Here is a 23,787-nt window from a genome sequence, read left to right as displayed (position 1 = left end):
ACACTGTGGAAGGTACTTTTTAGGTACTTTTTACCACTATTAGTGATTCCCTCTCCTGTGCCACTCAGAAATGGAATGAGGGAAAACTGATTGTCTATTTTCCTCCATATGAGCCCCAATTTCTCTTATCTGAGCTAGGCAGGTTTGGGTTGTGGTTTTTGTATACGATATTGGAATCGGATTTTGTGTTGAGGCATTTAGGAGATTTCTTTGTGAAAGTAGGATGAAGGAGACAACGGCCTTGCCGCAGTGGTAACACCGGTTCCCGTCAGATCACCGAAGTTAAGCGCTGTCGTGCTGGGCTAGCACTTGGATGGGTGACCATCCGATTTGCCGAGCGCTGTTGGCAAGTGGGGTGCACTCAGCCCTTGTGAGGCAAACTGAGGAGCTACTTGATTGAGAAGTAGCGGCTGCGGTCTCAGAAACTGACATACGGCTGGGAGAGCGGTGTGCTGACCACATGCCCCTCCATATCCGCATCCATTGACGCCTGTGGGCTGAGGATGACACGGCGTCCAGTCGGCACCTTTGGTCCTTCATGGCCTGAAATTTAGTTTAGTTTTTTAGGATGAAGGAGTTGTAAGTAGGCTGTTTATGTTTTCTTATTGGTAACTCCACGTAACGCTCTGTATGAAAATCACTGGCTGTGTTGTGTGCAGTCTGTGGCTAGTTTGCATTGTTGTCTGCCATTGTAGTGTTGGGCAGCTGGATGTGAACAGCGCGTAGCGTTGCGCAGTTGGAGGTGAGCCGCCAGCAGTGGTGGATGTGGGGAGAGAGATGGCGGAGTTTTGAAATTTGTAAGACAGGATGTCATGACCTACTATGTATATTATGAGTTTTCAACACTATTGAGGTAAATACATTGTTTGTTCTCTATTAAAATCTTTCATTTGCTAACTACGCCTGTCAGTAGTTAGTGCCTTCCGTAGTTTGAATCTTTTATTTAGCTGGCAGTAGTGGCGCTCGCTGTATTGCAGTAGTTCGAGTAACGAAGATTTTTGTGAGGTAAGTGATTTGTGAAAGGTATAGGTTAATGTTAGTCAGGGCCATTCTTTTCTAGGGATTATTGAGAGTCAGATTGCGTTGCGCTAAAAATATTGTCAGTTTAAGCACAGTCATGTATAATTGTTCAAAAAGGGGACGTTTCAGAGTGATTGGAGGAATGAGAGATGGTGGGATATGGCTTGGCAGAGGTTACCTGTGGGAGGTTCCGGTCCTTCAAGAGAGACTAAACTGGTATTGCAGCTTGTTGTCTAGTGGATTATAATGAGGCTAACAATCATGTGACTTTTTTCAGTGGGATGTTATCCTTACTGTAATGGTTCGGGAAGTGGCTACTGATACTACAAAGGAAATAATAATACAATATTGTATAGAATAGCCTTGATGGAATAAAAACACACTGTAATTCATAACTGGTGTCCAGTTATGTGTATCATTTTTGTTGAGTCTTGTACCATAGGGATCAAGAGAAAGGACATTGTTTGGTGGCCAGTATCCTCTTTCTACAACACAACTCTACACATGTATTAACACGGTCCATTATTACATGAACAGGAAGCTATTTGTGGTACAGGCTCTTCTAACAATAGTCCACGTTAACCTCACCGCTGGTAAAGTACAAGTAACCTCACCGCTGGTCAAGTACAATTCGCGTTATAAACACTACTCTCGTCGCAATCTACTGACAGAAGCCAACTTGGAATGCGAGCTACTGCCTGAGAGACTGCGCTAGTGACTGAGACTGAGGTAGTGACTGAAACTGAGACTAAGACTTGTAACACCTCCGATTTATGTATCCCGCTCGATCGGGATCTGATAGCAGCCCAAATAATAATTAATTAATGTGACCGTGTACCTAATGGGGCTGGCAATCGGATTTGACTGCTACGGAGTTGTGACATTCCATTTTTGTCCTTCTCAAATGCTGTAATAATGAAATGTCTGGTGACAAGAAGAACGCCAACACAGCTTCATTAATCAAGAACCTATATTCGTCTCTAAAACACAAGAAAAAGGAGACAGCCACTGCCTTCGTCATACATATTTAATGACGGCTAATCTCAGCACAGGCTTCCTCGCTATTCATTATCGACACACGCAAATTCAATCACTGTAATCCAACACTGCAATCCAACACTGCAATCCAAATGATGCCGGCGCGGTAGACGCGAAACCAAAAATATTGGCATGGAAATATCACTGATCACTCTCGTAATTGTATTTCTTCACTGGGAACTCTTCAACTCACACTCGCTCTCGCAACCCGACACTATCGATTGTTTGCCCTATCGACCTGTGCCGAGTGCAAACTTATAGTAAGGGCCTACGGACCCCTTACATCCCCACCCTCGAAAACTTCTTTGGAGCCACAGGCGTAAAAGAATCGGCAAGGGAATTAAACATTGCTACATTTGAACAAAACACACAGTGTAAATAATTAATGAATTTACAATTCACCAAATAATCCCTCGACTCCGGTAGTGGGCTGCCTCCACAATAATTTCTACAAAAAGTTATTATATCTCATAAACATGGCATTGTCCAAATTACAATTTTTTATATCAAACAGCAATAGTCCTCTATAGTCCAATATTGAATGAAACACACAACATACAATCAAAAATTATTACTTGAACACATGACATGTGAATTATTATACTACAAATTAGTTGTTACAGGTTTTATACCCATTCTCAGGTAATCGTCGATATGAAATATGCAATTTTAATTATAATACATCAGAAAACACAATGTAAATAAACATTTTCCTTTTTCAAATGTCCGTTTAACAACTAAATGTCCTAAATATATCTTAGTAGGTTTATTCGGGTCCTTGTAGCTCTCACTCTTGACCGGACCTCACCTGGAGTGTCATTCAGTTTTCCGGTCCCTCCACCTCTTCCTCTATATAATCAGACGAATGATTAAAATGATTCCTTGGGTCATTACTTCCCTCTCGGTTTTGATCATTAGCTTGATTGTGTTCTTGTGATCGAACAGATTCCAACTGCTCCAGTATCTCCATCAAGGCCTCCCTACCTTTAATTAGGCTCCCAGATACAGTTTCTTGCATTTTCCAGCTCATTCTTCTTTTTATCGCAGATATCATTACGTCATCACTCAGGGGTTGTTCCAAGGTCTCGTTCAATTCCCACAAATGTTCGGCAAACTCTTTCGACGTTCCTCTCCATGTATTAAGTGACTTGCGGTGTAGTAGGTCCTCAAGTGCTGCACACTGATGACTTTTGGACCAGTATTTCTTCAAGAATTCTCCTTCAAACTGATCAGAACTAGTAGTCCCTTCCTTCTTCTTGACTCCCCAAGTGAAGGCCTCACCTTCCATTGCAACCCTCTGATTATCCTCTTCTCGTTGCATGACTATAGCATTTCTCAGATTGACAGCCAATTGGTTTGGCCTATCTCCTATCCCCTTAACCGCATCGTTGCATTGTTTCTGCACCTGCGTCACCTCGGCGATTCCATGATCGCAATTTGTTTCCACTTCGGTGATTCTTTCTCCCAATTCGGCTTTAGTTTCTTCAATATCGTCTTCTATCTTTTTTGTTAGCTTCCCTTCTATCTTCTCCATGTCTCACTGGACTTGGTCTATATTCTCCTGTAGCTTACTCTCTCTCTCATCGATGTTCACCTTCAGTCGTTCTGGTAACTCCTGCATTTCCTTCTTCAGATTACATTCCATCTTCGTGTACGATGTTTTGATCTCTTGTTCACTTTTCTCTAACGATTCTCTAGTTTTTTGGAAATCTTCCTTTAATGATTCTCTGAATTCTCGTAAATCTTCCTGTATTGATTTGTGGAATATTCCTCTCCTTTCTTGAAAATATTTCTTTAATGATTCTCCAGTTTTTTGGAAATCTTCCTTTAATGCCTTGGTCTCCTTTAGCAACTCTGCTAACATCGACCGTATATCTGCATCTTCTGAAACTGGCTTATTTCTCGTCGTTTGTCCCGGTGTCTCGGGATAACTAGTTGAATGTGCTAATGGGCTATTTAATGACACTCCATAATCACTGATTCCCGAATCCTCTCTGTCTTCCTGTCCTATCCCTTTCCTTTCAACTACTGCCTCACAAACCTGCTTAACTTCAGTAGACATGTTTGGTTTATTTTTAATGCACAGGCAAACAATATAAAATAACCTCTAGCAACCCAAACCACTCCTAATTATCATGAAACTAATCAAACAGTAACTGCAGTATCTTCAGTTAATCCCAAAATTGATACAATACATATGAATACCGAACATAACAACTCTCAAAACCTAATAACTTCAAATATCAATTCTCACATACACAGCTTATGTAAAATGTTCTAAATAAGATAAATCACACCACTCATAAAATCTATAAATGTAAAATCCCCAAAAACAATAAGCATATCTGTATAATCACCATTTAGACTGCGCAGTATGCATAAATAAGTATGCTATATTTCAGAGTATGTTTCGCAAACTTTTCGGAAATTACTGTAATTGGGCACTTTTCCTAATGTGAAATTCCGTTTACAATTGTTTATTTACCGCGAAGACTGCACACTACAATTTAATGTTATGCCCACCAGTCGTCTTCACTCACCAACTGACGTTACCACGAGTCGCGATGTTTTGACGTTTGAAGTGGGCGTGGCGCTGTACTGCTGCCGGAGCCGCGTGAAGTCGCGCTGAAGATCTGTGGCGAGTCGTCGTAGTTCTCCGTCGGCCGCTCCGTGGCGCTGTAGGCGGGCGTAGTTTGTAGTTCGGCCGCTAGATGCCGGGTCGGCGCTCGGTGTTTCGAAGTCGTGCTGCTCGCTGTGAAGGACGTCGTAGTTCTCAGCCGGCCGCTCCGTGGCGCTGCAGGCGGGTGTAGTTTGTAGTTCGGCCGCTAGATGCCGGGTCGGTGCTCAGTGTAGTGTGTCTGTGCTTGAACTACTCCTTGCACAGGTAGTTGGGATGATGTGTGAAATCACCTCGCAGATCGAAGCTCTTTGACGCAACTGCTACACGGGTCTGCGTGACGTCACTCAACAATTGCGTCGCCACAGAAATGTCGTCTGCATAACAGTTTATGGGTCCACATGAAGCTGTCCGATTTTCACTATTCAAAAAGCAATTTCAGTCAAAATACTACCACTAAACACTTCTTAAAGGCTTTCGTGACGAATTCTTGGTTCGTTTTGCTATAGTAATGTTCACACGTGTCTTTCTTTAGTGTCCACTTTTCACAGTTTTTCGGGCGGATTTACGCATTTGCACATTATAACACAGTTTATTGACACTATTATTCTTATCTAATATGGCAAGGAAACAGTTTAGCCACAATCGTAAGATGCTATTGCTTCGTATTGTTCAAAATGCACTGTTTCTTGTCGCGATTTCAAAGTTTATGCTCTGTCTCGATCCAAAATTGAAAAGTATTTTCTCGCGTTAAGCAAGATAACATTACCTATTGTCCTTTACTATTCGTCCGAAAATTGCACTAGTCCTTTGACGGTAAGCCAAGGGTGTAACACCTCCGATTTATGTATCCCGCTCGATCGGGATCTGATAGCAGCCCAAATAATAATTAATTAATGTGACCGTGTACCTAATGGAGCTGGCAATCGGATTTGACTGCTACGGAGTTGTTACATTCCATCTTTGTCCTTCTCAAATGCTGTAATAATGAAATGTCTGGTGACAAGAAGAACGCCAACACAGCTTCATTAATCAAGAACCTATATTCGTCTCTAAAACACAAGAAAAAGGAGACAGCCACTGCCTTCGTCATACATATTTAATAACGGCTAATCTCAGCACAAGCTTCCTCGCTATTCATTATCGTCACACGCAAATTCAATCACTGTAATCCAACACTGCAATCCAACACTGCAATCCAAATGATGCCGGCGCGGTAGACGCGAAACCAAAAATATTGGCATGGAAATATCACTGATCACTCTCGTAATTGTACTTCTTCACTTTCCCGTATTATTCTAACACAAAGGGGTTAAACCGCGGCGATGGCCACTCCCTTTGTCGGTAAGCGTTGCCTTACATCAACAGGCCTCCACACGGCACGGCCCGCAACCTGGGAACTCTTCAACTCACACTCGCTCTCGCAACCCGACACTATCGATTGTTTGCCCTATCGACCTGTGCCGAGTGCAAACTTATAGTAAGGGCCTACGGACCCCCTCTCGTCAGCGGCGGCAATCTAAATACTAACGGTCGAGAGGGCGTTGGCACCGTGTTGCTTGCGAGTCTGTCTTTGGCCTCTATCCTCATAGGCATGCTTGATCCAGCACCTACTATCGATCAAAAAAATGGTTCAAATGGCTCTGAGCACTATGGGACTTAACATCTGTGGTCATCAGTCCCCTAGAACTTAGAACTACTTAAATCTAACTAACCTAAGGACTTCTCACACATCCATGCCCGAGGCAGGATTCGAATCTGCGACCGTAGCGGTCACGCGGTTCCAGACTGAAGCACCTAGAACTGCACAGCCACACCGGCTGGCTACTATCGATCTTCTTGCTACATCTTTGCCAACCAATGTGCTGGCGACAGCCCACACCAGCGCAATCTTCGAACCATACTCTGTAATTACGAGTTTAACATAACAGAGACAGACATGCCATGCAATTAACATTACGTTAAACATAAATTTTATGATACTACACCCAGTGATGGCGGGTGGAGACGCTGGCATGAAGTAGAAAATGTGGATACCACCCACTTGTGTCGACAGCTATGTGGTGGTGTCTTGGAGTTAAATATCACAAGTCCCACTCCTTGTCTGTTTAGAAAAGTTTTTTTGCATTAACTCCACAGCATTCTGCACGAGTTGTTGGAGTGGCTGTATCGCTGGTGAGACTGGATATTGATTTCAAGGAGTTTTCTGCAGTGCACGGCACTGCATGCAATATTGGCGGTTGGTGTTGAAAAACGACAATCAAACAACGCAAATATGAAGATCATATGAATCCGAATAGAAAGCAGTATGACAGCAGCGCAGCATCTTTGATAGCTATCGATAAGGTGTCCACGTCGCTAGGTAACCAGCGGCATCTTGCAGCCCATCATTGACATCCACAAAGTCCTGCAGGTGGCAGTCTACTAAGATAACACCACTATCTGTTCAATTAGACTTTTAATGCAATATTATGTAAAATTTTAACTGCGTAACATACAGATTGTTACTATTCTATACAGGCTGGATCTTGTGAACTCCGCAGCCATCCATGATAGTTGTTGAATAAGGAAACCAGCCACAAATACTTTTTAGATATTTTATTTCCGTGCCATAACCAGTTTCGAGCTACCATGACCATCTTCATATGGCTAATATTTTTAGTTACACATATGTTTTGACCAACAGCGTGTCGTCTCTTCGCACAATAATTTCCGGTCGATGGCGATTTGTTTGGTTGCGCTCCATGTGCTTTTCCAGATCGATGTACATGTTGTTGAATTCCACACAGCACACAAGTTGTAAATAAATTACTGTGCCACACTTCATATTATGAATATTAGCCACCTGAAGATGGACGCGGTAGCCCGAAATCATTTATGATAGCAAACTAAAACATTTAAAATGCATTTGTGGCTAATTGCATCATTTGCTAAACATAAATTGTTGCTCTGATGTAAGTTACAGTAGTACCCAGCATAGTATTAAGGTTTATATTCATGTTGTATGACATGTGTCGCGTATGTTGTATTCCACTGGCTAAAGACGTACGGCACAGGCAAGGGGCAGGGCGGTGCTTCCACTATTTAAGTCCATGACGCCGCCACACAGTGGTCGCCACCAGTGGGTGGTATCCACGATTATTGCTCCATGGCGTCGTCTACACATGACACCACAGGGTATCACATCGTATAATTTATGTTTAATACGAGGGCGGTTCAGAAAGTAACCTCCGATTGGTCACAGTGCGGGTTGTGGGGGGAGTAGCGACGCCATCTGTGCGTTCACGCACTCAACAGGTCAGTCGGCATCAAGCCGTGGTCGAGTGAACGTCGTACCTGCGCTAGTTTAGTTTTTGTGGCAGTTTGAAATGTGTGCTGCAATAGAAAACCCCGCCAAATGTGAAGTGCGTGCTGTCATAAGGTTTTTTACAGCCAAAGGATATTCTGCAGCAGCTATTCATCGTGAGCTTTGTGCCGTGTACGGACCAAGAGTTATGAGTGAAGGAGTTGTCCGTGAATGGGTACGTTTATTTAAAAGTGGACGAGAAAACGTTGCACGATAACGCCCGTCCTCACTCTGCTCACAGAACAACGACCCTTCTTGAGTCCTTCAAGTGGGACGTTATCAACCATCCACCTTACAGCCCAGACCTGGCGCCAAGTGATTATCACCTCTTCATGCATTTGAAGAAATGGCTCGGGTCACAGCGGTTTGATGACGACAAAGAGCTCAAAGATGCGGTCACAGGCTGGCTCCAGGCACAAGCGAGTGATTTTTATGCAGAAGGAATTTCAAAGCTTGTGAAGAGATACGATAAGTGCCTCAATCGCTATGGAGACTATGTAGAAAAATAGTGCAAAGATGTAGTTGTAAGATGTATATATTAAAATATTTTTATTTAAGTTGGTGTATTTTTTTAAATCAACTGGAGGTTACTTTCTGAACGGCCCTCGTATAATGTTAATTACATTGCATGTGTCCCTCTATTCCGTTATACTCTTAATTAGAAAGTACAGTCCGAAGATAATGCACGTCGCGTCGAAACAGATCACCACTGTGTTTTAAGCTATCAGAACTGTTCTGTGTATTATTTCGTTTCCAGTTCAATGCAGTCGCTGCTATCCCAACGTGTTTCCAAAGACTCCAGACGAAACAGTCTGCGTGGATACGGATGGGAAGGATAAGGAAAGGAGGTGGCAGTAGATGGGGAAGCGACTGTTGTAAGTGAAGGACAGATAAATGAAGTAAGTGTAGCAGGCAATCAAATGGTGCGAAAGGGAGAATGGCTGTAGGGTGGCGGATGAGAGGAAGTGCTCCATGTAGTTGCAATTGTAGCACAATATGAGGAGGAGCAAAAGACACTGGTGATGGGAATTTTCGTATGGGTGTGTGGCAATAAGGTACAATATGTGTCAGAAGAGGAAGACCAGCGGCGAAACATTTCCACTGAGGCGCCAATAATGGTGAAACACACCATTGGAGGAGCAGGCAATGACAGCAGCGATGTCCAGAAAGCTTGAAATAGTGTGGCGACACGAGCACCAAACGGAGGTGACAGCAACGACACAGGGGTTGCCATGATACACGGTAGAGAGGGCGTTGTAGTGGTGACTGCGATCACAATGGACGAGAACGGCGGCGACAGGAATACAACAACAAAAAACAAGGAGAGAAGCGAGATAACGCGATGACGCCTTCTTAATTTTCAACAGAGATTGTAGGCAGTCTTGCCTAACTATTTCGCTGGTGTGAGTTCCCAACATACCATCAGTATAACGAGGAACAACAGAAAATGGGAAGAGGGAGGACTAAGTAGGCGTGGGAAGCAGAGGAGGAAGAGAAGAAGGAAAAGGATTGGAGGGCATTAAAATAGGAATGAGGGATACGCGTGTAAGGAAATCATGCGTAGATTCGAACTGGACTTTATTGTGAAACACAGGATATTGTAGTGCCTGTGTTATTCCCAACATTACATCGTAATTCGGACCAACACAGGCACTGCAATACCATATTTATCCTGGGCAACCGACTTTCAAATAAAATGTCTCTCCTGCATACAAATATACATAGTGGATGTACGAGTACAGGTTGTAGACACATTGGTGACGAAATGTGGATGTTTTGGTGGGGTTGTGAGTCATGCTCAGGTAGCCAAATGGTACGGCGACCGCTCGCGATAAGCGATAAATCCTGGTTCAAATCCCTGTTCGGCACAAATTTTCATTCTTGACATTCCATTATACACCTGATAACTGTCCCTGTTCCCAACAGGGAAAACATTTAATGTATCTCATAACAGGTTTACTCGCCACAGTGCTTGTTCCTATGGATATGGGGCATGCATGTACGAATAAACATTACATCGTAATTTGGAATAAACCCAGGTACAGTAAAATGTCTCCCCTATATGGGAATACAGATAGTGGATGTACAAGCACATGGTGTAGACATGTTGTTGATGACATATGAAAGTTTGGGTGTAACCATGACTCGTTCTCAGATAGCCAAATGGTAAGGCGACCACTCACATTAAGGGGGAATCCGGGTTCGAGTCCTGGTGCGACACAAATTTTCCTTATCGTCATTCCATTATACAGCTCATGGTTGTCCATATTCGCAACTGCGAATACATGCAATGAACTGAGAAACAGATCGACCTCTCCATGGCACACATACGCTTCTGCCTTACTTTCGGCTACTATAGCCCGCGTCACGTAGGACTGCTCTTCCGCACTTGGAGGCGGAGCGATGGTGAAGTGTGGAGGGCAAACAAAAGTCCATGTTGCCGAACTTTGTTGCTGTGGACAACAATCAGGTCAGGGTCATTTGCCTTTGGTTCATCGTATTGTACATTCAAATGTATGAGAGGAATAATACAATTTGCCGGCCGGTGTGGCTGAGCGATTCTAGGCGCTTCAGTCCGGAACCGCGCGACCGCTACGGTCGCAGGTTCGAATCCTGCCTCGGGCATGGATGTGTGCGATGTCCTTAGGTTAGTTAGATTTAAGTAGTTCTAAGTTCTAGGGGACTGATGTCCTCAGATGTTAAGTCCCATACTGCTCAGAGCCATTTGAACCAATAATACATTTTGAAACTGATTTCGATCAGTCGTCAGCATGAGAGAAAGTTTACTTCATATCTTGACGTTGCGTCCACTGCTCCGCAGTAGTTGTCTGTGTTACGTCGGAAGGCGAGAATAATTGACGAAGCTTTGTGAAGAAGTCAAGAACAATTTTTCTCTACACGACGATTGTCTAACGATAAAATCGTCGAAAAAGGTTGCAACAATTTCCGTGTACTGTGATTTGGACTATCAGTAAAAATGTAATACACAGCAAAATTAACCCAACTCAAACCTAAATCATTACATTTGCTTCTCAACTGTTTTTAATGCACAATTTAGAAAAATGTATAATGCGTGTTCGTGGGTGTGTTTAACTGTAATGCAATGTAAATCACTGTGGCCGGCCGGAGTGGCCGTGCGGTTCTAGACGCTACAGTCTGGAACCGAGCGACCGCTACGATCGCAGGTTCGAATCCTGCCTCGGGCATGGATGTGTGTGATGTCCTTAGGTTAGTTAGGTTTAATTAGTTCTAAGTTCTAGGCGACTGATGACCGCAGAAGTGCTCAGAGCCATTAAGTCACTGTGTGTAAAAGAGAATGACTGGTAGCAAAAACTGGTGAAAAAAACAATCGTAAAAATTATCAGTATGTTATCATATTTTTCGGTGTCAAGCAGAATTATCCCAGAACTTTTGCGATGGGAACTTTAAAGCTGCCAGTACTATCATTGATTTTCCAGCAGATATTCATGGAATGATTCAGATTCACCTTGGTTTCATCAATGTAATACATTGTTGAACTATCTTCTTCTCTTGCATCGCCCATCTTTATAAGGGATGTGGTTCGTGTTGCACTTATGTCACTTCTTTGAATTAAAAATTATCTTCTTAACATTTTTTAAACCAATGTCTCTTAAAATTATATCCCTAAGTATTTAGTCGAATTTGCAGCCTTTGTATTTGTGTGTTTCATCCTGTAAGCGAAATTTAACGCATTCCTTTCAGTACTCATGTGAATTTCTTCGCGTCTTTCATTATTTACAGCCAATTGCCACTTTTCGCATTAAACAGATATCTTGGCTAAATCGTTTTGCAATTTGTTTTGCTCATAAGTACACGGTAAATCACAGCATCCAGCTGCTCACATCGCCTCCTAAATCGTTTTGTATATCAGGAACAGCAGAGGGTCTATACCACTTCCTTCGGGAACGCCAGATATCACTTCTGTTTTACTCGATGATTTTCCGTCAGTTAATACATACTGTAATCTTTCTGATAGGAAATCACGACACAAGTCGCCCAACTGAGAAGATACTCCATAGGCACGCGATTTGATTAGAAGTCGCTTGTGAACTTCACGGTTATTGTCATCACCTGACACATTTACTTGGAAATCTCAGTAACACGTTTACAGATAAACATACACAGCTGTACTGCAACAAGAAAATAACATAGACATCTGAATGAATGATTCGGTAGCTCTGTGAATGAAACCGCATTGTGGCCATGTACGGCAACAGTGTAGAGAGATTCTCGCAGTTTAGTTTGTAGCTCGAGGCTAGCCACGAGAATGAATCTTATTGGCTGCTACAAGTTAATGGAGGTGCATGCGCAGAACCGCTGAAAATTGGGCCGCCTTCCTACATGAAGTGAAGTATAGATGGAGCCACACTCGTTATGCCGAGCGAGCCAACGCAGCGAAAGTGTAACGACCGTACTTCGCGTTTGACATGATCGGGAATGAAACAATGAAACAGGAACGGAGTTTTGCAAGCAATGAGACTGCAGTGACGAGGATTTAACAAAGTTGAGAAGTGTCTGAAGGGGAAGGGAAGTATCTGAAGGGCGGAAGGGTGAAAAATTTGGAGTTTGCCCTGGGCGCCACTCGTCTTGGTGCTCCCAATGGCCGCACTGTATGCTAATACAAGAAAACCGGCGTATGCCTACAGCATTTCATTGTCATGTAGCTCCAGTGTAAATACTAATTTGTGATTTAATTTGTCCAGTGGTAAGAAAAGGAGTAATACGAAAAAATAAAATTAACAAACTTCAATTACCACCTAATTAACAGCAATGCTTGTTCTGGTTAACTGTGTACTTCGCTTTCGCGTTTACGACAGTCTCGGTATTGACCAGAACCTCGCTCTATTCTCTTGGTAGTTTGCAGCGCTTGTATCGTGTAATTATGACGCAAATAGCGTTCCCCATCTGGCGTCAGCGTCAGTAAAACACGAGTCGTAACTTCGGTGCTGCTCCATTACTTTTTTGCGTTACGTGTAATAAACTTGTTTATCTACCCAACGAATAATTAACAAAAGGTTATTAAGAGAAACCATATTGGTTGACTTCAACTACGGGTACAATGTGTAATTATTTTTTATGCGCACATTGGTTAACATCCCTTGTCACGCTCCAATACGTTTACTTTCAAAGTGTTACAAGTACCAAACAGGGGCATGGCAGTATTATCATTATCGTCTGCACATCTGTGGTTCAGACCTATATTTTATTGTTATTGAAAATGAATGTACCGCGGTATTTCTCCGCGAGTTTTATTTCTCGTGACTGGAGTGAGACACTGATATTAGTGTCCACATTTGACAGAATATCAGATCCGTTTTAGTGGTCGCTCAAGGTGCAAATGTAACAAGGTATTTCAACGCAGATTTTTTTCCCCCTCCGGTGCATCAAGGAAGCATTCAAAGTATTTCTTTCCGTACTATCTGTCGTAACACATTTCATCTCAGCTGAAAATAACGGCTTTACTTTTGCATACATTCAGAAGAGAAGAAAAGAACATAATGAACAGAACCCAAGAGTTTGAGATGTGGTGCTACAAAAAGATGATGAAAAAGAAGTGGATTGATAACATGGTAAAAGGGCAGATTTTCCTCAGAACCGCTGGGTAAATGCGTTTGTCGAAAACAGTAAATACAGGAAGATGTAGAATGATGGGACATGTGCTATCGAGAGCAGAAGAGGGCAAACATTTTAGAGGAAGGAAGGGACTAGAATATACACCACAAACAATCGAGGACGCTGGTTCTAGAAGCTACTCTGAATCTGAAATGAAGACGTCGGAAATAAACTTGCCCTAGGTCGTTCGTCATTTGGCACTGTTTGACAGATAAAGCGCACTCTGTGGGAATAGGTCAGTTACACTTGTTAGCTTTTCCGTACCTATATTATTAAGCATCTAACTCCGGCCGTAGTCTATAGTGGCTTCCAGGGGGAAAAAACGTTTCGTTTTCAATATTTCATATAATTATTGACCAAATTTAAAAATTTAAAATGTTGTCGCAGTCTACTCATTAAGAGGTATGATCTCATATTAAAGAAGAAAAATATTACAGTTAAAAACTAGGCAGCATTGCTCACTGCGCGTAAATTACCTAGACTATATTCGTGTATTATTTGAGAATGGGAACACTTACCAACTTGCGACAACCTCTACACATAATTTGGAAACTTTACGAAAATTCTCTACTAGTTACTCTGTTGGCAACACATTTTGCAGACTATATCTACACACATCACTGAATGCATCGACAAAATTATATCATTCTATGACGTATAGTTCAGGAGGTATGACGTCATAAGCACTGAGATTCACGAAAAACTAATTTTTGCCTAAAACGTAACGCACATTACACACACTATACTCAGGAAGTGTTTGATAATGAAAGCTTTTATCAACTTCTAACCAAGTGTAAACATAACTGAAAACTTCTGTAAAGTTCTTGTCGCTTACGCCATTAACATCAAATATTTAACACATTAATTCGTCTGTAAACTAATCAGACGTTTGAAACTGTTTTGTACATGGAAGTTAAGTTCTTTAAACAATATGTGGTGGGAGGTTTACTGGTTTTTATCTGAACTGGAAATATTGCATCGGTTTAAAAATGTCAAAATCGGAAACTAGAAGTACTGTACCCTATGAAAACTACGATTTCGAACACTTGGTGAATTATAGCAGAATTTTTTTGGAAATGAAAAATTTATACTTTTTTTAATGAAAACTTTTCCTCTCGTGATACATACTCCATCGCGATAACAACCAAGTGTATATAGGTATAAAAGTTGTCATTTTATAAATTGAAATGTTTGGATAAATATTGCACATACGCCAAACTCAAATGGGATTAGAAATTTTCGAAACTGGAACCATAGACATTAGGGACTTGAGGCAACTAGAACGAGGTTAGAATCTAATTGAACTTTCTCAATTTTATAAGACAGAAGGAGCAATATGTTTTACTTGCTAAAAAATTCCTAAAGCCGAGAACGCATAAATAATTCTTTATTTAGAACAACCAGTTTCGACAGACTCTGCTATCATCGTCAAGTCTTAAAAACTTTTTGTTATGAAACTTGTTAATTTTAAACCCTAAAGATAACAGCAAAGTCTGTCGAAACCGGTTGTTTTGAATAAAGAAGTATTTATGCAATCTTGGCTTTACAAAGTTTTCAGCTAGTAATGAATCGACTCCAGGTAGTCCGACTGCCCTTTAATTAAGGATCATGACTGTCAGTCCTTCATACCTCCGAAAGTGGCTCCCTACTGAATATTATAAAAGAAATACAAATTTTTATATATAGAACGAAACACACATCATTTTGAACGAAGATACGGACCTAAAAAGCAAAAACAAAAATAGAAAATTTCAACAATATTCTAGAAAACCTTTAGTCACTAAGCACATTAATTTGTTTCAATGGTTTTGACAACACAGATAAAACAAATTAGAAACAAAATGATATAATCTATGGTATCTTTGTGCTAAAAAAAACAGCATATACCAGACATATGGCAAACATTTTGCAAAACGTATTTTGTCTTCTGTAATACAGAAGCCGTTATGGAGCGCATGTCGCTGTACATTAAAAAATAAAAAGTAGTCTCTATTGGACAGCTTACGTAATTATACAGCGCAAGAAAAACATGCAGCACCCTCAGGCGCAAGGTAATTTTACTGACAATTTCACTGCCCCCTCTGGCAGCAACGTAGGCACGTATCCTCGCATCCAAACGATAGTAATGGTGCCGAATGAGATCCAGCGATAGATTGCACCAAGCATCTTGCACCTTCTGTTGCAACCCAGCAATGGTTCTTGCAGGCCCTGGAGAAACGAGTATGTTTCCGCTTCATCATTTCTCATATGTGTTCAGCTGGCGAGTGATGTGATGATTTGCTGGCCAGGGAAGTTGTTGTGCACAACGAAGAGTAGGTTTCGTCGCAGCAGCCGTATGTGGACATTGACAGCACCTTCCTGTCGAAGAAATGGCAGCAGCAGAGGGATAACAGCATGTTCAGTGTAGCAGGCATTAGTTACTTTACCCTTCAAAAATACCGCAAGTTGTACCCGATGGCCGGCCGGTGTGGCCGAGCGGTTCTAGGCGCTACGGTGTGGAACCGTGCGGCCGCTAAGGTCGCAGGTTCGAATCCTGCCTCGGGCATGGATGTGTGTGATGTCCTTAGGTTGGTTAGGTTTAAGTAGTTCTAACTTCTAGGGGACTGATGACCTCAGGTGTTAAGTCCCATAGTGCTCAGAGCCATTTGAACCCATTTTGAACCAAGATATTGCTCCCCCACACGCAGAACGTTTCTTTGTCTCGTATCCACTGAACTGGACAGAGCTGTACCCGATGGCCCCCCACACCATGAAGTCTGGGGTGGGCCCTGAGTGTTGTGGACGAATGCACTCAGCAGGTCTACACCGTACATGTGTACGTCTATGACTTGCATATAAACAGGACCTACACTCGTAACCAAACACAATAGAGTGGCATTCCACTCTTGCACGGCACTAGTGTAACGGTGCTTGGCATTACCGTGGCGCATTGGTGTCACTGCAAGCAGACGGTTCCCAGTCATCGTGATGACACAGAAAGTACAACATGTGCCCGGATTTCATCCTTGGATGATGGATGGTAGGCCACCGCTGCCTACATAATGCGTCGATCTTGGCCTGCGTCTGTACTATGCAGCCGTCCAGAACCTGGTTTACTTGTGTGGGAACTTTCCTCAGACCACTACTGAAAACAGTGACTCGCCTCCGATACATTGTGCCCAATACGTATAGCAATCCGTCGATGTGTACAATCAGCTTGTAACCTCCCTCTCACTAATCGGCCTATCCTGCCTGCGATATAAAATATGACCGTGGATTGCGTGTATGCCTAATGGATTTTCTAATTGGATAAGGCTATGCCAGCCGGAGTGGCCGAGCGGTTCTAGGCGCTACAGTCTGGAACCGCACGACCGCTACGGTCGCAGGTTCGAATCCTGCGTCGGGCGTGGATCTGTGTGATGATGTCCTTAGTTAGGTTTAAGTAGTTCTAAGTTCTAGGGGCTGATGACCTCCGAAGTTAAGTCCCATAGTACTCAGAGCCATTTGATAAGGCTATCTTTCCCGAAGAAATGATACCGATAAGTAGGAGAAAAGTGTACAACCGACCCTTCTGATGGAAAGTCTACTAAAAATAAAAAGTAATTAAACCGAACAGGGCTATAATTTGGAAATGAAAGTCATTTTGTGCATTCACTCACGGACAACACTGGACAGAAAAGGGATACCACTGATCATAAACCCAAAAATTACACTAATGAAAGAAAAGGAAATAATTAACGGTCGCAGGCCACTAAGGCAATTTACATCCAAAATCCTGTACAAGATAATGGGAAAAAAACATGCATTATTAAACACTGATGTGGCAACTGAATGTTGTCACGTTTTTTGACACTAATTTTAAGTGACTATGTAAGGATAAGGAAAACTGAGAAGTCACTCTTACCTTATGTTTGGCATTATATTTTGAAAAAGGCAATCGAGTAATGACTTGAAAATATGCAATTAAACTGTATGTTAGTTCTGAACTTCATTACGTGAACAATGACTTTCAGTGACCTCAGCATAACGTTATCAAAGAAATTTAGAAAAAAAGCAAGCACTTTTTACTTTGTCGTACTTATTTTGCAAATTGGATTTCATATTATTGTCTCAACAACTGAGCTATTTTTACTGACTTGAACAGAATTAAATACTAGCATACTTACCAAATCAATGAGCCATGTGCTCCCAGCTATATGTAAAATAAATAAAACTTCTGCAATCTTAATTTGTGCATTTCTTTAGATTTGGATTTTTTTTCCAATGATTGATTCTCAAACTTGAAAAATGAAATTGCTTTACTTTAGTCATATACTGAAGCCTCTGTTGTGCAACAGTCAATTGAAAGTAGACTGAGGCTAAAATTCTTAAAAGAGAATTTATTCATTAATAAACTGGCTGTAATTAATCAATTTGATTCTTATGGCACTCAGCATATTAGGAAAAGAGGGAACAAGGATCCTGCTTGGTAACAATGTCTGGGGGCAATGAGGACACAGTACCCTGAGTTTAACTGATTATTATTATTTTAATAAATTTTGTCAATCAAATCACATTCAGTTGTGCTGCTAGGTTAGCCATTATTACTTTCTACCAATGAACGGTCTTACATCAGTGCTGTGCATACGACGAAACTCGGAGCCCACGACGAAACTGTGTTGCTGCTGTTGCTGAAGACGGTAGCACCTTGTGGAGCCACGGCTCATTACAGGAACGGGCAATTGTAATTAATACAGCCTCTTCCGCCCGCCCACTGTCCGTACACCTGCTCTAGGCATCTGGCCGGCGGGCGTACATGATGCCGCCGAAAATGGTACTCTCTACTGCGAGAGCGTTAACACCACACTTCGCACACTGCAAGCGCTGGAACCCGTCTCTCGCTCCCTCCGCGCGCTCTGGGCAACAACTCCCTACCCAAAGATTTTACAACACACAAGCACTGCTATTATCGTTGCTAGTCGATACAAATAACAGTTCCTTTGGCTTTTTCCCAGAGCTTATAAGTTTCACAGTAAAACACAGATAAATACAATGAAACGTCAACAGACTTCTACCTAATTGTACACATACAGGGCTATTACAAATGATTGAGGCGATTTCATAATTTCACTGTAGCTCCATTCATTGACATATGGTCACGACACACTACAGATACGTAGAAAAACTCATAAAGTTTCGTTCGGCTGAAGCCGCACTTCAGGTTTCTGCCGCCAGAGCGCTCGAGAGCGCAGTGAGACAAAATGGCGACAGGAACCGAGAAAGCGTATGTCGTGCTTGAAATGCACTCACATCAGTCAGTCATAACAGTGCAACGACACTTCAGGACGAAGTTCAACAAAGATCCACCATCTGCTAACTCATTCGGCGATGGTATGAGCAGTTTAAAGCTTCTGGATGCCTCTGTATGGGGAAATCAACGGGTCGGCCTGCAGTGAGCGAAGAAACGGTTGAACGCGTGCGGGCAAGTTTCACGCGTAGCCCGCGGAAGTCGACGAATAAAGCAAGCAGGGAGCTAAACGTACCACAGCCGACGGTTTGGAAAATCTTGCAGAAAAGGCTAAAGCAGAAGCCTTACCGTTTACAATTGCTACAAGCCGTGACACCCGATGACAAAGTCAAACGCTTTAAATTTTCGGCGCGGTTGCAACAGCTCATGGAAGAGGATGCGTTCAGTGCGAAACTTGTTTTCAGTGATGAAGCAACATTTTTTCTTAATGGTGAAGTGAACAGACACAATGTGAGAATCTGGGCGGTAGAGAATCCTCACGCATTCGTGCAGCAAATTCGCAATTCACCAAAAGTTAACGTGTTTTGTGCAATCTCACGGTTTAAAGTTTACGGCCCCTTTTTCTTCTGCGAAAAAAACGTTACAGGATACGAGTATCTGGACATGCTGGAAAATTGGCTCATGCCACAACTGGAGACCGACAGCGCCGACTTCATCTTTCAACAGGATGGTGCTCCACCGCACTTCGATCACGATGTTCGGCATTTCTTAAACAGGAGATTGGAAAACCGATGGATCGGTCGTGGTGGAGATCACGATCAGCAATTCATGTCATGGCCTCCACGCTCTCCCGACTTAACCCCACGCGATTTCTTTCTGTGGGGTTATGTGAAAGATTCAGTGTTTAAACCTCCTCTACCAAGAAACGTGCCAGAACTGCGAGCTCGCATCAACGACGCTTTCGAACTCATTGATGGGGACATGCTGCGCTGAGTGTGGGAGGAACTTGATTATCGGCTTGATGTCTGCCGAATCACTAAAGGGGCACATATCGAACATTTGTGAATGCCTAAAAAAACTTTTTGAGTTTTTGTATGTGTGTGCAAAGCATTGTGAAAATATCTCAAATAAAAAATAAAGTTATTGTAGAGCTGTGAAATCGCTTCAATCATTTGTAATAACCCTGTACAGTGAAGCAATGTCCTTAATTATTAAAAGAAAGCATTTAAATTACAAATATTTACATACAATTCAAAAAAAGTTATATGTCGGTAGCAGGTGCCATGCATCCTGCATTTACGGTGTTACGAGTTTCCCGGAGGCCATTCAAATGGTTGAAAATGTCCTACATGAGTACGTACTTGTCGGTGGGACATGGTTGCACCCTAGAATGAATGTTCAAACCCTGATCACCTCTTAACTCACCACAGTTAACTGTGTGCGGAGTCATAAACAGAGAGTACACAGCCAGACCTCCCGAGCGTTACCTGATCGCCGATGACCGTGACAAAATGAATCACTGGCATTTCAACTCGTCAGTACGCACATAATACACACACGTGCCTCTGAACACAGTCCTTGAGGGTGCTGCATTTCTTTTGCAGCACTGTATACTGACAAGGGGAGGCCATGACGTGGGAATCACGGATTTACTGCAAACTTTGTACACCTTTAGTAGGCCGTTAAGAAAACATAATGGGCAGGTAGTAAGCTACGCTACTCTGGCAATTCCGAGAAAATCGCAAGAGAAGTTTTACGCGTCTATTATGTAACTGTGCTAAGGTGCCTGCCGTAAGAAATCATTGTGGGCAAGCGGTGCTGGCGCGGCAGCTCAGCGTGTTCAGTCGCAGAAATGGCTGGTCCTTGTAATAAAAAGCTGAGTGGAGGGATCAACAACGAACTTCCACGGATGTCATGCGACGTCCGCTACGACTAAATACAACGAACAAAATACAAAAAGAAAACTGGTTAGCGTTTATGCTTTGAAAGAGAGTTCTGGGTGAGACGACGATTAGAATCCTGCTAAAATTTATTTTTTAATCAGTATTTGTTTCTCCTAACATTTCGACAACAGAATGAAGAAGTACTTGTCCAATCGCTATTGCATTTGCGAAAATCGTCTATGATTATTGTGTATCAATAAGGACCGGTTCTTGAAGAAAACTTTCACGGTACACGAACGCATCTTTTAACAGACGTTTTGTAACTGCATTATGCATTGAATCGTCATGTCATTCATTTTCTGCAGTAGTCGAAGAACAGGGAGTCTCCTTCATTTTTGTACTGCAAGTGTAAATTCTGTGATATTCAAAAAATTTGCACCTGCACTATTCGTTGTTGCTACATTAGGAACGTCTCACCGCTACGCAGATTGACTGCTAAATGGAGCCTGCCTCTGTGTCTGCAGCTCGAAGCGCCGACGTGTAAAGTAGTTCTGGATACGTTACCAGACCGCATAAGGGATTTCGCAAATCACGACATGCATACATTTTCAGGAAACCTCTATACGTTTCTTCTTTTACTTGCCGGTAGTTATAAATATGTTTGTCCTAATAATTAAATTTAATTAAAAATAGTATGTACTCAAATTACAGGAAATTCATTAAAACTTCATGCAAAAACACGTGGTTTTTTTTAAATTATATTATCTCGGAAATGTCGTACAAATTAAATAACATGACCAGTGATAAAGAAGTATAGATTATGAAACGCCCTGCTAAACCCGCAGGACAGGACAGGTAGTCGAAATTGTGGAAAGGGGTCAAAACGAGCGGCTGTCAGTTACACTCGAACACATATAACTTTATTTATTTGACCAAACATTACAGTACAAATACAAATTCTTGAACTTAGTTATCGGCTGAATACGCCACACTATCTTATGCCTTAAGGGGACAACAACTTTAATGAAAAAAACGACTAAAAGCTATTAACTCAAAATTTAGACGCCAAAAAGAATTTTTAGAAGGCAGAAGGTCTCACGTTAAGTAATTTTTATAATTTGGCTGAAGCCACAAAAAATGTAACACTATAAAAGCAAAAACCTTAATTTAAAGACGGCTGAAGGTCCATGATTTAAGCCTCAAGGTAAAATTAAATAAAAAAACACAAGGCACAAGGCCTTATCTTAAGTTAGGCTAAACATTCCAAACAATGTAACACTGGACAAGCAAGGAACTTTAATTTTAAAATGGCTAGACCCATGACTTAAAACACAACTAAAATAATTTTTATTAGGCAGAATGCACAAGGCTTTATCTTTAAACAATATTTTAATCAGGCTGAAGGTTCAAACAATCTAACACTCGAAAAGGAAGGAACTTTAATTTTAAAGTGGCTGAAGGCCCATGACTTAAAACACCACTAAAAACAATTCAACTTCAATTCAAAACCATCGGCTATGACCCATACAAATACACACAACATAAAATAAGAAAAGGTAGAGAAGCTATCGGCGCTCAGAAGTTTTGGGGGTCGGCCAACACTTGAAATACTAACGTTCACTTAGGTGAGACAGGCAGTCCACCCAACCATTCTCGATCAGACGACAACCCAACCAACAGACAGTCATCAGACCCACTGATAAGGTAACTTGCGCTCCACTCGACCAGCACACAACCGGGAGTTCAATGCAAATGTAAAAGGCATGAACGCCCACAACCAAGCAAACATTAAGCTGTCGAACTACACATCGTGCTGGACAGCGACAACACGGTGAGAAAAGGACACTGCCTGAATTTATGTCAACGGCCAGGGCAGGTAACCGGAACGTTAACGGCCACAAGGCAGAAAATTCCGTTGGTGCGCTTCAATTGCAAGTAACCAAATACAGACAGATTCGATCGGACGGTGGCTAAACCTTCGCCAACTCCAACACGCACGTTTTTGCTTGCGGGAATGTCCCAACAGCCAACAATTAGAACCAAACGGCACAATGTGAACAGTCTTGACTTGCTGGTACATTAAATCCAAACTCAACTTTCGTGTCCAGGGTCGGTGAGCCACGGACCTCGTGGCAATGGGAACAGCCACACACACTTCGACACTGCGTAGAGACCGCCAGTGGGCCCGGCCAAACTATGCCCCCCGGAGATTTCCTCGCTGCTCCACGCCAACCGACCGACTCTCCACACACCAGCACGGAGTGAGCACTAAAATAACTGAGCAGTCGACATCACAAGCTACACACAATTTCACAAACACTACGACGAAGAACGCAACCAATGCTAAAAGCGGTGACCGGGCAATGACACGACCGAACCACAAGTTGAGGCACACACCGCCAACCCATAAGCGACTGGCGAGCAGATACACGTCGTCCGGTAAGACGACCAAGCGACGATCAACCAAGACCATCGCCAGTGCAAGTCATGTGTGCCGCCGAAGCCTCACCACTGCTCCAACCCGACCGACTTCCTCCGCGTCCCAACTCTACAACTGCCAGCTCCGAACTGCACTGCAGGCGCGTCCCAACTCGCTCACGACTGACCTCAATCAGGAAGTAATAGCAGTCAGCAAAGATAATACGGCAGGGCTATATCGATAAGCGCTGCTGCTGCCGCTCACGGGCAGGCAAAGCAGCAACTCAGTGACAACAGAAATTGAAACTAACGTAATGAGGTATGATAAAAAAAAAGGTGTAAAATAAGAGATGGTGCGAACACGAGCAACGTACGGCTCGCTGCAGTCTTAACTATTGCCTTATACCCGTTCGTTTTACGAGCATCTAACGCTGACCACTTTTTTATTTTTTTTTTTTAATAATCTCATTTTGTTCGTTACATTTGTTCAGGATGGACGTCCCATGACACCCGTTGAAGTTTTACTTGAAAAAAAGAGACAGCATTGGTCGTATATTTTTTACTATTGCAAAATCGATTTTCTGTCACTGAGTGACCATCTTCAGTGCTAGAAGTTAAAAAAAAT

At 42.4% G+C, this 23,787-nt stretch overlaps 1 pseudogene; it reads left to right on the top strand.

Annotated features, from left to right (window-relative positions):
- Nucleotides 1-231: 231 nt before the first annotated feature.
- Nucleotides 232-349, top strand: LOC126199853 (5S ribosomal RNA; annotated as a pseudogene).
- The last annotated feature ends 23,438 nt before the right edge of the window (nt 350-23,787 follow it).

This window comes from Schistocerca nitens, chromosome 8, assembly GCF_023898315.1.
Source record: "Schistocerca nitens isolate TAMUIC-IGC-003100 chromosome 8, iqSchNite1.1, whole genome shotgun sequence".
Lineage (NCBI taxonomy): Eukaryota > Metazoa > Arthropoda > Insecta > Orthoptera > Acrididae > Schistocerca > Schistocerca nitens.
Note: the sequence above shows the minus strand (reverse complement) of the source record. Positions and strands in the feature narration are given on the sequence as shown.